The sequence below is a fragment of the Scylla paramamosain genome, chromosome 6 (genome assembly GCF_035594125.1).
Source record: "Scylla paramamosain isolate STU-SP2022 chromosome 6, ASM3559412v1, whole genome shotgun sequence".
NCBI classification, from domain to species: domain Eukaryota; kingdom Metazoa; phylum Arthropoda; class Malacostraca; order Decapoda; family Portunidae; genus Scylla; species Scylla paramamosain.
Genome location: NC_087156.1, coordinates 1,282,501 through 1,294,636, shown reverse-complemented (window position 1 = coordinate 1,294,636; position 12,136 = coordinate 1,282,501). Strand labels below are relative to the sequence as shown.

General features: G+C 42.0%; 1 long non-coding RNA gene across 1 annotated transcript in view; it reads left to right on the top strand.

The window, feature by feature from the left end:
- LOC135101191 (uncharacterized) overlaps window positions 1-12,136 on the top strand; it is an 80,697-nt gene that overhangs the window by 54,072 nt on the left and 14,489 nt on the right. Inside the window, exon 3 of the long non-coding RNA XR_010269139.1 lies at window positions 694-756. This is a non-coding gene — a long non-coding RNA (uncharacterized LOC135101191). The remainder of the gene's footprint in view (window positions 1-693; window positions 757-12,136) is intronic.

Genomic DNA, 12,136 nt, shown 5'->3' with positions numbered 1-12,136 from the left:
CCTCTTCCCCTCCCCCATACAATCTGTGCCGCCACCATCACCACCCGCCACTCTTTCCGACGTGGGTTTACAAATACAACCCTTTTTTTCCCCTTCAGTCATACACGAGCAACAGATGAGAGGCGCGGTGTCCTGTGTCACTGATGCTCTCTCTCTCTCTCTCTCTCTCTCTCTCTCTCTCTCTCTCTCTCTCTCTCTCTCTCTCTCTCTCTCTCTCTCTCTCTCTCTCTCTGTACTTTTATTCCAATTTCCTGTTTTTTTTTATTATCTTTTTTCTTTCATTCGTGTATTTTTTTTTATGTTTTGCTTATTAATTTGCGACTTTATTAATTTTATCTGTTCATATATTCGGTTCCTGTCTATCTATTTATTTACCTTTCAGTTTGTTTTATATGTAAACTGAAATGAACGGGGAAAAATGTTTATTGTCCAGATTTTAACATAAGTGTGAAACAATGGCTTCTGTGTGTGTGTGTGTGTGTGTGTGTGTGTGTGTGTGTGTTGCCAATAGCCAACACACTACAGCTTTAATTATCACTAGAACACTTTTTATTCAATATTTTCACATCACCATTATTTTTTTCTTTTTTGTGCTTACCTTGACCACTTACTCATGTCAGGTACTGTTATTGTTTATTTAATGATTCATTTATTCATTTATTTAATTTTATATTCTCTATTATTTTCTATTAGGGTGCCTGGACAGTTTTTCTGAAGGAGGGCTGACGGAGAGGGAGGTCCAGACGGCTGAGGAAGGTGAGTAGCAAGAATATTTGTTTGCTCATTGTGCCTTGTAATGTTCCTCCTGCAAAGTACTTAGAGCATTGAATCCTTTAAATGTGTAGATATATATATATATTTTCCTCTCTCTCTCTCTCTCTCTCTCTCTCTCTCTCTCTCTCTCTCTCTCTCTCTCTCATCATATTTTTATTCTTGCATCCATTTTTTTCTTGTTCTTATTCTAGTTCGTTTTCTTCTTTGTCTTTATTTTCTTGTTTTCTCTGATGCCTCACACTATGGCTTGCTGTGTTCCTCTGTCATTTTTTTTTTATTCTACTTGAGTAAATAGGAAAAGATTATAGTACATGGGACAAACTTTGTGGAACTCAGTAGCGGTAAGAACGAAGTTATGTCTTTCTTCTCAAAATGTTCTGGATAAAAAAAAAAAAAATCATTATTAGACAACTACCTCCAGCTCATCTTGGTCCTTGTGGAGTTCTTGATATAAAACGCATAATGAGTTCATTTGTTATTTTCTTCATTTTATATAAGGACTCTGGGAATAAGAAAAAAAAATGATGAAAAAGAAAGCAGTCAAGTGTCAGACGCTAAGTGAGACAGTTCAAAGGCAAATCAAAAATTATCCAGAGAAGTGTCTTGAAACCTTCCTCATGACAGAGACACACTGCAGATCTGAAATTCACTGGACGTGGTAACACCATCTCTTCGGACAAACGTACTGATCTGGCTCAGGAATCAGGGTGAAACATGCTCCTTTAAATGGCAAATTGGTCTCTCTGAGTTCACCACTCCCGGCATTTCCAGTTTACAGATCTCAGCTTCACAGTACATGGCGCCATCAGTTCTTGGGGCACTTGTACCGATGTTCTGGCTTTGAAATCAGGGCGACACCTGTGCGCTAAATGGCTAATTGGTCTCCCTGGCTGGCCGCTGCTGGTCGCGTGTCGAGAAGTCGTTACAATCGAACACAAGCGTCGCAACACAGCTAGTCTTGTCCTCCGCGGAGCGAATACACTGCCTCCGTGCGGCGCGGCGGCCCGTTATGCTGCTCCTGCCCATGAAACTCTCCAATATCGTTGAAGAATTAATGTCGGCAGCTGATACGGGCGTGTTTATTAGCATAAATGCCTGACCCTTGGCGCGCTAAGAGCATTCTGATGTCAGGCGGACTATTAGATCCCACGCATCTGGCTCTGACAACACCCTACCAGCGCCGGATCCGGTTTACCTTTGTTTATTTTGTACCCACTTCACTCCCGCGTGTGGACGAGATGAATGTGGCGCGAGGAGGCGGAGATGACAAGCTGCTCTCCGTGCGCGGGGGAAGGTGTGATGGCTAGCGATGATTTGTACCAGAGGGGAGAGGAGAGGGTGGGAGGCTTTGAGGGGGACTGTGTGTGTGTGTGTGTGTGTGTGTGTGTATGTGTGTGTGTCTCTCTCTCTCTCTCTCTCTCTCTCTCTCTCTCTCTCTCTCTCTCTCTCTCTCTCTCTCTCTCTCTCTCTCTCTCTCTCTCTCTCTCTCTCTGTGTGTGTGTGTGTGTATGTGTGTGTCCCCCGCCATGCACCAAGGCAGCCCCGCCACCGCTGCCTCGGGTCCGTCAGCCAGCCAGCCATGTGCAGCGGCTGACACTCCTGACACCCGAGCCGCCTGTCAGCATGTCGTTTCCTCCTTAGCTAATGTTTCTGTGAGTTTTTATCCGCGGATGATTTTTCTCTCTGTCTAATTTGAATAGCCGGCCGTCCCCTCGCCTCCCACCACCACCACCTCCTCCTCCTCCTCCTCCTCCTCCTCCTCCTCCTCCTCCTCCACCTCCTCCGCGACCTTCATTTACGCTGCCGCTAACACGCTTGCCCTCCCTTCCTCTCCTCCACTCTTGTTAGCGACTCCACTACCCGCGCCGCGTCCATGTATTGGGTACGGAATCTAGTGGAGTATTTTTGTATATCAGGTTTATTGTGTAAGTGCTTCGGGGAACACTGCCGAGTTGCTTGAGTCGCCCCTCTCAGCGCCACGTTTCCTGTGTCGCCGCTTCCTTCGCCTGCCTCTTCTTAGTGAAGGTGGTGGTGGTGGTGGTTGATGTTGTGATATTAATATTGTCATAGTGTTCTTTTTTTCTGAGTTCACGAAGTTTTAGAGAGTTTAAGCGCTAATATTGTTGTTGTTTTTTATCTTAGTATCCATTGCAGTTAACCTTTTTCTGACATCAAGTAGAGTTTTCAAAAATTAATGCTCTAATATTCATTGTCAGTCATAGTATTCTTTTTATTTTTCTGAATGCACGTGATGCTTTCAAAAAATTAAACCTCAAATATCGATTTTTTATCATGCTGGCTATTCTAATTCACCCTTTTTTCCGAGTTCAAGTGAAATTTTCGAGATTTAAAGCTCTAATATTGATTCTTTGTCAGTGTTCGTTCTAGTTATCCTTCGTCTGAGTTCACGTGGCATTTCCCACACTCGAGCCAAACGAGAGGGGACCTGACAGAGGTTTCAAGTAGCATAAGATACATAATAAGTGTGATACAGACAAGATCCAAGAGTTAGTAATCAGGATACTACTAAAGTGACGGGTTCAGCCTTGATAAAGTTAGATTTAAAAAGAGATAGGGAGAAACTCGATCTCAAACAGAGTGGTGGGTGATTGGAAAAGACTCAGTAATCAGGTCATTAGTGTAGAGTCAATAAGGAGCTTTACGATATTAGATAAACCTATAGATAAGGATGATTAGTGGATATAAGTAAGTATGTTTTATACAGAAACTACCTTGCCACATCTTGCAGCTTCCCTTATGTTTTTATGTTCTTATGTTCTTCAATAAAAAGTAACCTGTTGGCTGCTATAACTTCTCCTCAAGCATGAGTTAGTGTCTTCTTTTATCTAAATGGCATGGTTTTACGCTTTATTCTATCTCCCTTCCAATTTTCATTTTCTTCTTCGTCAAGTTATGTATCATTGAAGTATTATGGCTTTTATCTTTATTTTATCTCCCTTCCAATTTTCATTTTCTTCTTCGTCAAGTTATGTATCATTGAAGTATTATGGCTTTTATCTTTATTTTATCTCTCTTCCAATTTTCATTTTCTTCTTCGTCAAGTTATGTATCATTGAATTATTATGACTTTGCTCTTCATCTTCTTTTCCATCTTCTCTTTCTTCTTTATCCAGTTCTGGTTTATTTAAATATTATGGTTTTGTTTATCATCTTTATTTTCGCCTTTTTTTTTTTTTCCCCCCTACCTTCATTGTAAGTGTACTGAATTCTCGGTGTCAATGACTCTATTTTTACCCTACATTTAGTATCGAAAATCTACCACGAGTCTTGGAGGCTGAAGGTTACGTTTTTCATAGGCCTATCCTAACTCTAAAGGAAGGTTATCTATGGTATATCTGAACTCCTGAATATGGCCTCTCAGTGAAGTGTATGAATTAAAATAGCAAAGAAACAAAAAATATCACAAAAAAAATATATGCAATCACAAAATTCACTCCCGTATGAACAGACGAGGCAAGAGACAGTGGTATCTTATATGTCGTGTATCAATATATCGGGTATTTTCACTCTCCTCGAGTTCAAGGGAATATTATTAAGTGATAAAAGAAGTAAAAAATGTGGTATATTAAAAAGGTTTATCAATAAATCCTATTAATACCGAGACTATCGTGATCACTCACCCACTGCCCACCACCATCTTCATTCACTGTTTGTAACGATTCAAAAAACACAAAGGACATTGCTGGGTTTTCGTTGCCCAGTGATTGTCTTGCTAATATTGCGTGATGCTTACTTATATTTCAGGGTAGATTACTATAGGAAAGAGAAAGAGTCTGAAAAATGACAGACAGTCAGACAGACAGCCAAAGAACAACAACATAAGAAAGATTAGAAAATATGCAAAAAAGCCAGTAGGCCTACACGTGGCAATCCCAGAGAGAGAGAGAGAAAGAGAGAGAGAGCAGTAATACACCTGACCGAAAGAGAAGTGACCCGTCGGGAATAGGCCGAGGGAGGGCGGGTAGTCAGACACCTGCAGCGTGGGTGGGTGGGGGGGTAGGGAGCAGTGTTTGGACCTGTCGGTGTCCCCGGGGCCTGAGATGATGTCGCAAACCTTCCCCATCCCCTCCCTGACCTTTACGGAGAGTCAGGGAGGCCGAGAGACCGAGAGGAGAGGAGGAATGCTTGGATGGATTAAGAAAAAAAAAAAAAAAAAAAAGGAAAAAAATCTCAGTGAGGTGCCTTGGATGATGTGAATCTAATCCTATTTTTAAAAGGTTCATAGAAGAATATTTATTTGTTTTGAATGAATTCTTTCTCTCGTGTATTTCATCAGTTAGTTTTCCTTTTGTGTTGAAGTAGGACTTGTAAATATTACTTGTTTTCGCCTCCAGTATAAGTGGTTGATCATGTAAACCTAAAAAATAAATAAATAAGTAAAATGAATAAAAATCTAAGTAGAACTGCCTACTGGTGCTATAAGCCATGAAAATATATTAATAATGATAGTAGTAGTAGTAGTAGTAGTAGTAGTAGTAGTAGTAGTAGTAGTAGTAGTAGTAGTAGTAGTAATAATAATAATAATAATAATAATAATAATAATAATAATAATAATAATAATAATAATAACAACAACAAAGTTCAGTATTGCGTGTTATCATGACGAGGGTGTTGTGGGTGCTGGTTGTCCCTCCCGTCCATCTTGCTTCCTGATGGACGAGACTTTGCTGTGTTGTCTTCGCCACCTCGTAAGCGCGTATCACATGGACACTTTTTCGAGCGACATCACGTCCTGCAACAGCTTGTGTCACGACGTGTAGAAGTGTGTCACAAGGCATTCAGTGTTCCACAACATAATACACGACTGTGGACGGCCCCATCAAATCCCCCCGCAGCAACAGCACAAAGTGGACAAGGTTGACGTAATTTTGGCGCTTGAAGAGTATGTGACTGCAAAAGGGAAGAGAGAAGGGTATGGACACAGAAATGGTCGTGTTACTAATAGGTTAGGAAGGACAGAAAGCATTGTGTACAAGAACTTGCTCCAGGAGTCGCCCCCTAGAAGATGATGCGAGCTGCAGGTGATGGTTGAGGCTAAAACTGAGCAGCACTTGTTTCATAAAATTCTGGAGTTAGTGAGGCCCGCCAGTGTTCATTATTTGAGGCAAAGACTGATGAAGCTGGGAATTGCACCTCCACAGGCCGCACACCACACAAACCACGACAGCAGATCAAAATTTTATGTTCGTGTTAAGAATAATTAGTGTGGTGTAATTAATGTATATAGTTTGTGTGAGTCATTTTTTTTTTTTTTTAGCGTACGTTGATTTTGTATACAAAAAATAAGTCATATCTTGAAATATAATGCATTAATATACGGACTGCTCATTATAGACTTTCAACAACTGTCTTTCTGTCACGGGAAATCGACGAATGTTTGTTATTATTATTATTATTGTTATTATTATTATTATTATTATTATTATTATTATTATTATTATTATTATTATTATTATCATCATCATCATCATCATTATTATTATTATTACTATTATAATTATTACTTGCACTACGTAATTCTTGTTGTTACTTAATGACGCTGGTGATATTGTTATTGGTTGGTGGTGGTGCTGGCGGTGATGGCAGTGGTGGTGTTAGTAGCGGTGATGGTGACAGTGTTAGTGGTGGTGTTTGTCATGGTGGTTTTGGTCATGCTGGTAGTGGCATTGGCAGTAGTGGTGATGGTGGTAATGGTGGTGGTAGTGGTGGTGGTGGTGGCGGTGTTTTCCCTGCCGGACTGGAGGGAGCCTTAGAATAGCTAGCGGGCGCTCCATTAATCACGGCGGTGGTGGCGGCGGCGGTGGCGGGGCGGCGCGTCAATCCCCGGCTGGCTGTGGGGGCCGCGGGGACCACCAGGGGACGCTCAAGCTGTTTAATAGTTCCCTTTATGCCAGACAATCGCGGGTCGAGCGTGGGGTCAAAGGTCGGGCGTGAGCAGCGTAAACAGCGTCTTTATGGCGGGCCTGCGCGACGTCCTGATAATGAGCGCGTGACAAAAGAGGTCAGGCTCCGGGGTCACGTCAGGTCAGCACCAAGGGGGGAAGGGCTCCTCAAGTGGCGAGGTAAATGGGTTTCGGGAAATTTTATTGACTCTCATTGGATTTCGCTGGCTTTTGTTTCAGTGAATTCTTGTCGTGTTTGGTGGTGGTGTTTTTTTCATGAGAAGTTTCCATGACTTAAAGTTTTCATGAATGACAGTGATATCAGAGTTTCAAATACTTTTTTTGTCTATTACGTGCACACGTTCATATAAAATTATAATGCTCTTCTAATTCTACAGTTTACGTACAGACACACGTGCACACTCAACACATGACTACGACAGTTTCCCACGCTTCTTCTGTCCCTCTTTTCCCTTTCCTCCTGTTCCCCGAGGCGCTTCCTTGGCTCCGACACACAGAGAGGCCTGAAGTGTGTCCCTCTACCACGAGTGTGACGCCGTTGCCACAGTGCTCGGGTACACACATCTCGGACAGGGAAGCAATTTTAGCTGTTGTGTGATTGTGTGTGATAAAGGATGTACAGGTATTATTTAGACTTTTGCTGAGAAGGAGGAGGAGAAGAGGGAAAAGGAGGAACAGAAGAAAGAGAAGGACAAGGAGAAAAAAAAGGAAGAAAAAGAAAAGGGAGAAAATGATGATGATGAAGAAGAAGAATAAGAAGAGGGAAAGGAGGAGGAGGAGGTGGAGGAGGAGAAGGGGAAACTAAGAGGAGGGGATGGAGGAGGAGGAAGAAAAGAGAAATAAGAAGAGAACGAAGAGAAATAGAAGATGAAGACAAAGACGAAGAAAACAGTAACAACAACAACAACAACAACAACACCGCAAGCACACCCGGGCAGCATCAGCAGTCCCCAGCGGCCGCCAGAGGAGCAGCCTTCCCGCAGCCTTTATTGACGAGGGGGGCGAGTTATCTTGCTTGTCGTAGCGGGAGCGACGGACACCCGTGATCAACGATTAGAGAGGGACACTGCAGCCTCGCCGCGGCCACCATTACGGCCTGACCTGCGGGCGGTATAGCAGTAGTGGTGGTGGTGGTGGTGGTGGTGGTGGTGATTATTAAATTGAGTGTCATAGCTTCAGTTTAATCCTATTCTAGATAATACATGGATTATAATAAGTTTACTTACTATATGTCTTGTTTTGATGGTGGTGGTGGTGGTGGTGGTGGTGGTAGTGATGGCGGTAGTAGTGGTGGTGACTATAAATTCCCTCAGTACTTTTCTTCAGCTTAATTCGATTCTGAATGCTATTAGATTATTATATCAAGTGTACGATGATATACTTTTATAATGGTGGTGGTGATTAAATTCCTTCAGTACCATAATTTGAATTTAATTTTACTTTGGAGATTATCAAAGGATTATAGTTTATAATTTTATATCTTTATAATGAAAGGACTGAAAATCATCACTTATTCATCCGCTACAGTTAGACAAAAAACATTTAAAATCCTCTGGACCAGCAGTCATGACAGGCCAAGAGAAGTAACGGGTTCAAGCTTGGCAAAGTTAGATTTAAAAAAGAAATAAAAAGAAATCGACTTTCAAATAGAGTGCTAGATGAACAGAAAGACTCAGGAGCCATGTTGTCAGTGCTGGAAGGGAAGACTCATGAGCCATGTTGCCAGTGCTGGAAGGGAAGATTAAATAAAGGCATGGAAGGATGACAGGTGGAAACATGCAGGTGTGTTTTGTGTAGTCTGATTGTTTCATGCAGCTTGTCTTACTTTATTTATGTCACTAAGGTCTCAGTCATAGTTACTCTGTTCGGTCTAACAGCTTAGGAGTTTAATTACGGAAGGAATTGATGTGTGTGTGTGTGTGTGTGTGTGTGTGTGTGTGTGTGTGTGTGTGTGTGTGTGTGCGTGCTGATCGAGAGAGGGAAGGGACCTGTGACTCAAGTTTAGTAAAGAAACACGTAATATAGATAGGATTTGTGTGTGTGTGTGTGTGTGTGTGTGTGTGTGGTGAGGAATGTTAACGGTAGCCAGAATGTTAATGATAATGAAGTAGTGAAGTGTGAATGTGCTCCTGAACTGAGAGAGAGAGAGAGAGAGAGAGAGAGAGAGAGAGAGAGAGAGAGAGAGAGAGAGAGAAAGTATTTTCAATGCCGAAAATTTTTACTCACCCCACACACACACACACACATACACACACACACACAAAACCCTTTCCCCCACACGCACACCGGAGGAAAACAGGAAAACATGGAAAGTGGGAGACGGGAGCGGAGGAGGAGGAGGAGGAGGAGGAGGAGGAGAGCGCGGCCTGGGGAGGCAAGGCAAGGCAAGGCAAGGCAAGGCAAGGCAGGCCAAGGCAGGGCAAGGCAGGGGCGCTGTGATTAACATTCAGCGGGAGATCTTAGCCCGTGGCGCCGAGATGCTGCCTCTGATACTGCAAGACGAATGTTCTATGCAAAGTGACTGCATCTAGAGGTCCCGCCCCGACCCAGCCCCTCCCACCTCCCACACCGTTGCTCTTTCCCTCCTCCTCTCTTCCTCTCTCTTTTTTTTTTCTTTCTCTCTCGTTCTCTCTTCTTCCTCCTCTGCATTTTCTACTATCTTCCTCTCTTTTCTTTTTTAGGGGGTCTCTTCTTATTTTAGTTCTCCCTCTTCGCTTTTTTTTTTCTGGATTCCTGTTTAACTTTGTCATTCTTCTTCCAGTTTCCAGTTTCATTTTCCTCGTAGTCATCTTTCTTCCTGCTTCCATTATTTTCCCATGGTCATCTTCCCTCTGTTTTCCAGTCTCACTTTCTTCACATCCGTCTTTCTTCCAGCTTCTAGTTTCGTTTTCTTCGTAGTCGTCTTTCTTTATGTTTCCATTATATCATCTTTCTTTTAGCTTGCAATATTATTCTTTCCATAGTCATTTCTCAAGTTGCCAGTTTATTTGTTTATTTTTTTCGTAGTCATCTTTCTTCCAGTTAGCAGTTTTTTTTTTTTTTTTCTCTGTAGGCATCTTTCTTCCAAGTTCCAGTCTCACTTTTATCATAATTAACGTTCTTCCAGTTTCCAGTTTCATTTTCCTCCTAGTCCTCTTCCTTCCAGCTTCCAGTCTCACTTTCGTCGCAGCCACCTTTCTTCACAGCTTCGTCTCATTTTTCTTCCATAATCATCTTTTTCATCATTTCTTCCTCATCTTTTTCCAAATCCTACTCTCCTTCTCCCTTCCGATTCTTTCTATTTCCTGTTCCCTCTCTTCGTCTTCATATCTCTCCTCATTTCCTTACCGTACATCCTCACACCTCTTTTCCTTCCCTCACTGTCCTCATCCCTTCCAGTTCATCCTCTTTCCTTTTCCCTCTCTTCTCTTCAAATTCTCCCCCATGTCCTTACTGCGCATGTTCACACCTCATTTCTCTCACTCACCGTCTTCCTTACCCATTCCCATCTCCCCTGTTTCTTCTCCGTATCTCTTGTCATTATCCTTACCGCACATGCTCGTACTTTCCATCTCTTCCTTAGTCTCCTCACACGGCCCAGTCTTTCCCCGTTTTCTGTTCCCTACGTTCCAGTTTTCGGTGATATGGAAATTTTCATGATACACCCAATCCGTTTTTCAGACACCAGTCTAGCGGCTTTGATAAGAACACAAGAACGTAAAAAAAAAATAAGGGAAGCTGCAAGAAGCCTTCCTATCAGGTGTACACGTGACAGTCCTTGTGTAAAATATGTCTATCTGTTTCTATCTATCATCCCCATCAAAAATATGTAGCATTTGTTCTTTGGACTTCTGATTTGATGGAGGTGTGACACTTGGTACCATGTTTGAATGGTTTTGAGGAACACCAGACTATTCTACTGGGCAAAAACTAAATTGCAGACACTAAGATGTTCTAAAAATGTTCTATATTCTATATATTTTTCCTTTGTTCTTGTTTATTTGTTTATTTATTCATTTATTTTTTTCTTTATTTATTTATTTTACGGCCAGGTTTCTCTCACTATCACGTAGTTTTTTTTCATATAATCACCTACAACTTTTTTTCGACGTTAACATTTGCATTATGATCTTTTGAATATCCTGCAGCATAGAACAAACTAGATTTACGCCTTGTTCTTTTCATGCAAACTTTTTTTTTCACAGTTTTCACCGAATTTTACCGACTGACGACCACAGCAGCCAAAGACTTACCCCTTTTGCTGGCAGTGGTGTCTGTCGAAACAATAATTTAAATTTTGCTAACCTGAGATGTCATGGCCCTGAAAAAATCAATGAGGTGTAAAATGTTTTTTTTTTTTCCAGAAGTTAGATTAGATTTTATTATTTTTTTTTCTGGCCTTTATTTTTATCTGTTTTCTCCTTTTGACTTGGATTAACTTCAATGCATAATTCTTCAAAGCAGTAACAGTTGGTTCATGAAGATGAAATGATAACTATTTTATTATAAAGATACATTGATTGAAATTAGATTGAAATTGGGTATCGTTATATATTATTCATTCTTTATTTGGATCTTTTCTTGACTGGTAAAGACATCACCGTAAATTTCATCTTTCACACCAACTCAGCAGTAGTGTGGCAGTGGCCCTCGCGACACTTCCCACTGTACTCTTGCTGGCCAACAATTGATTCCTTCCTTTACTTGTATTTTTACATTGAAAGTGTCATTATTATTGTCTTTTCCTCAGTATATTCGCTTCTATTTTTTTTTTTTTTTCTTTTTTGACAGTTGTAGCGGCAAAATTATTAACTTTTTTTTTTATTTTCTCTCCTTTTTTTTTTTTCGCCTCTTGGCTTGCCGCCTTTCATCTTCTCTGTCTTCTTCTTTGGGCTGCTCCCGTCATGGGTCACCACAGCGGATCAACCTTCTCCAACGCACTTGGTCTTCTGCGCCTTCATCAGTCACACCCATTACATGCAAGTCTCCTTCCACTGCATCCATAAACCTTGTCTTACGCCCTTCTCTCTTTCTCCTGCCGGGCGGATACATCTTCTGCATCATTCACTCACAAAAAGACAACCAGTTCGCTAGTGTTCGTGAATGTGCTCATCGCCACCGTCATTTAGTCAGTCCCTCGCCGCGGCAAGACAAGGCAAGGCAGGACGCATCACCGCACCGCCTCGCCTCACGCCAGGTCAGCGCGGCACGTCCTTCACCGCCGCTCACTCAGGACGTGGTGAGTTAGTGCGGCGTCCAATACGGGAACCGGTTCAGTCAGACGTAACGCCATTACGGCCTCGCGTCCTGACCTGTGAACGAGTTATGTTCTTCCGCCGAGCATATTAAGCTGTATTTCTGTCATCCGTCAGATATAGGAGGCCATCGTGGAGGCAGCTTTAATGGCAACTGCGGCGCATTAAAACAGATATATTGCTGGCCGTCAACAGTTAGGGCTC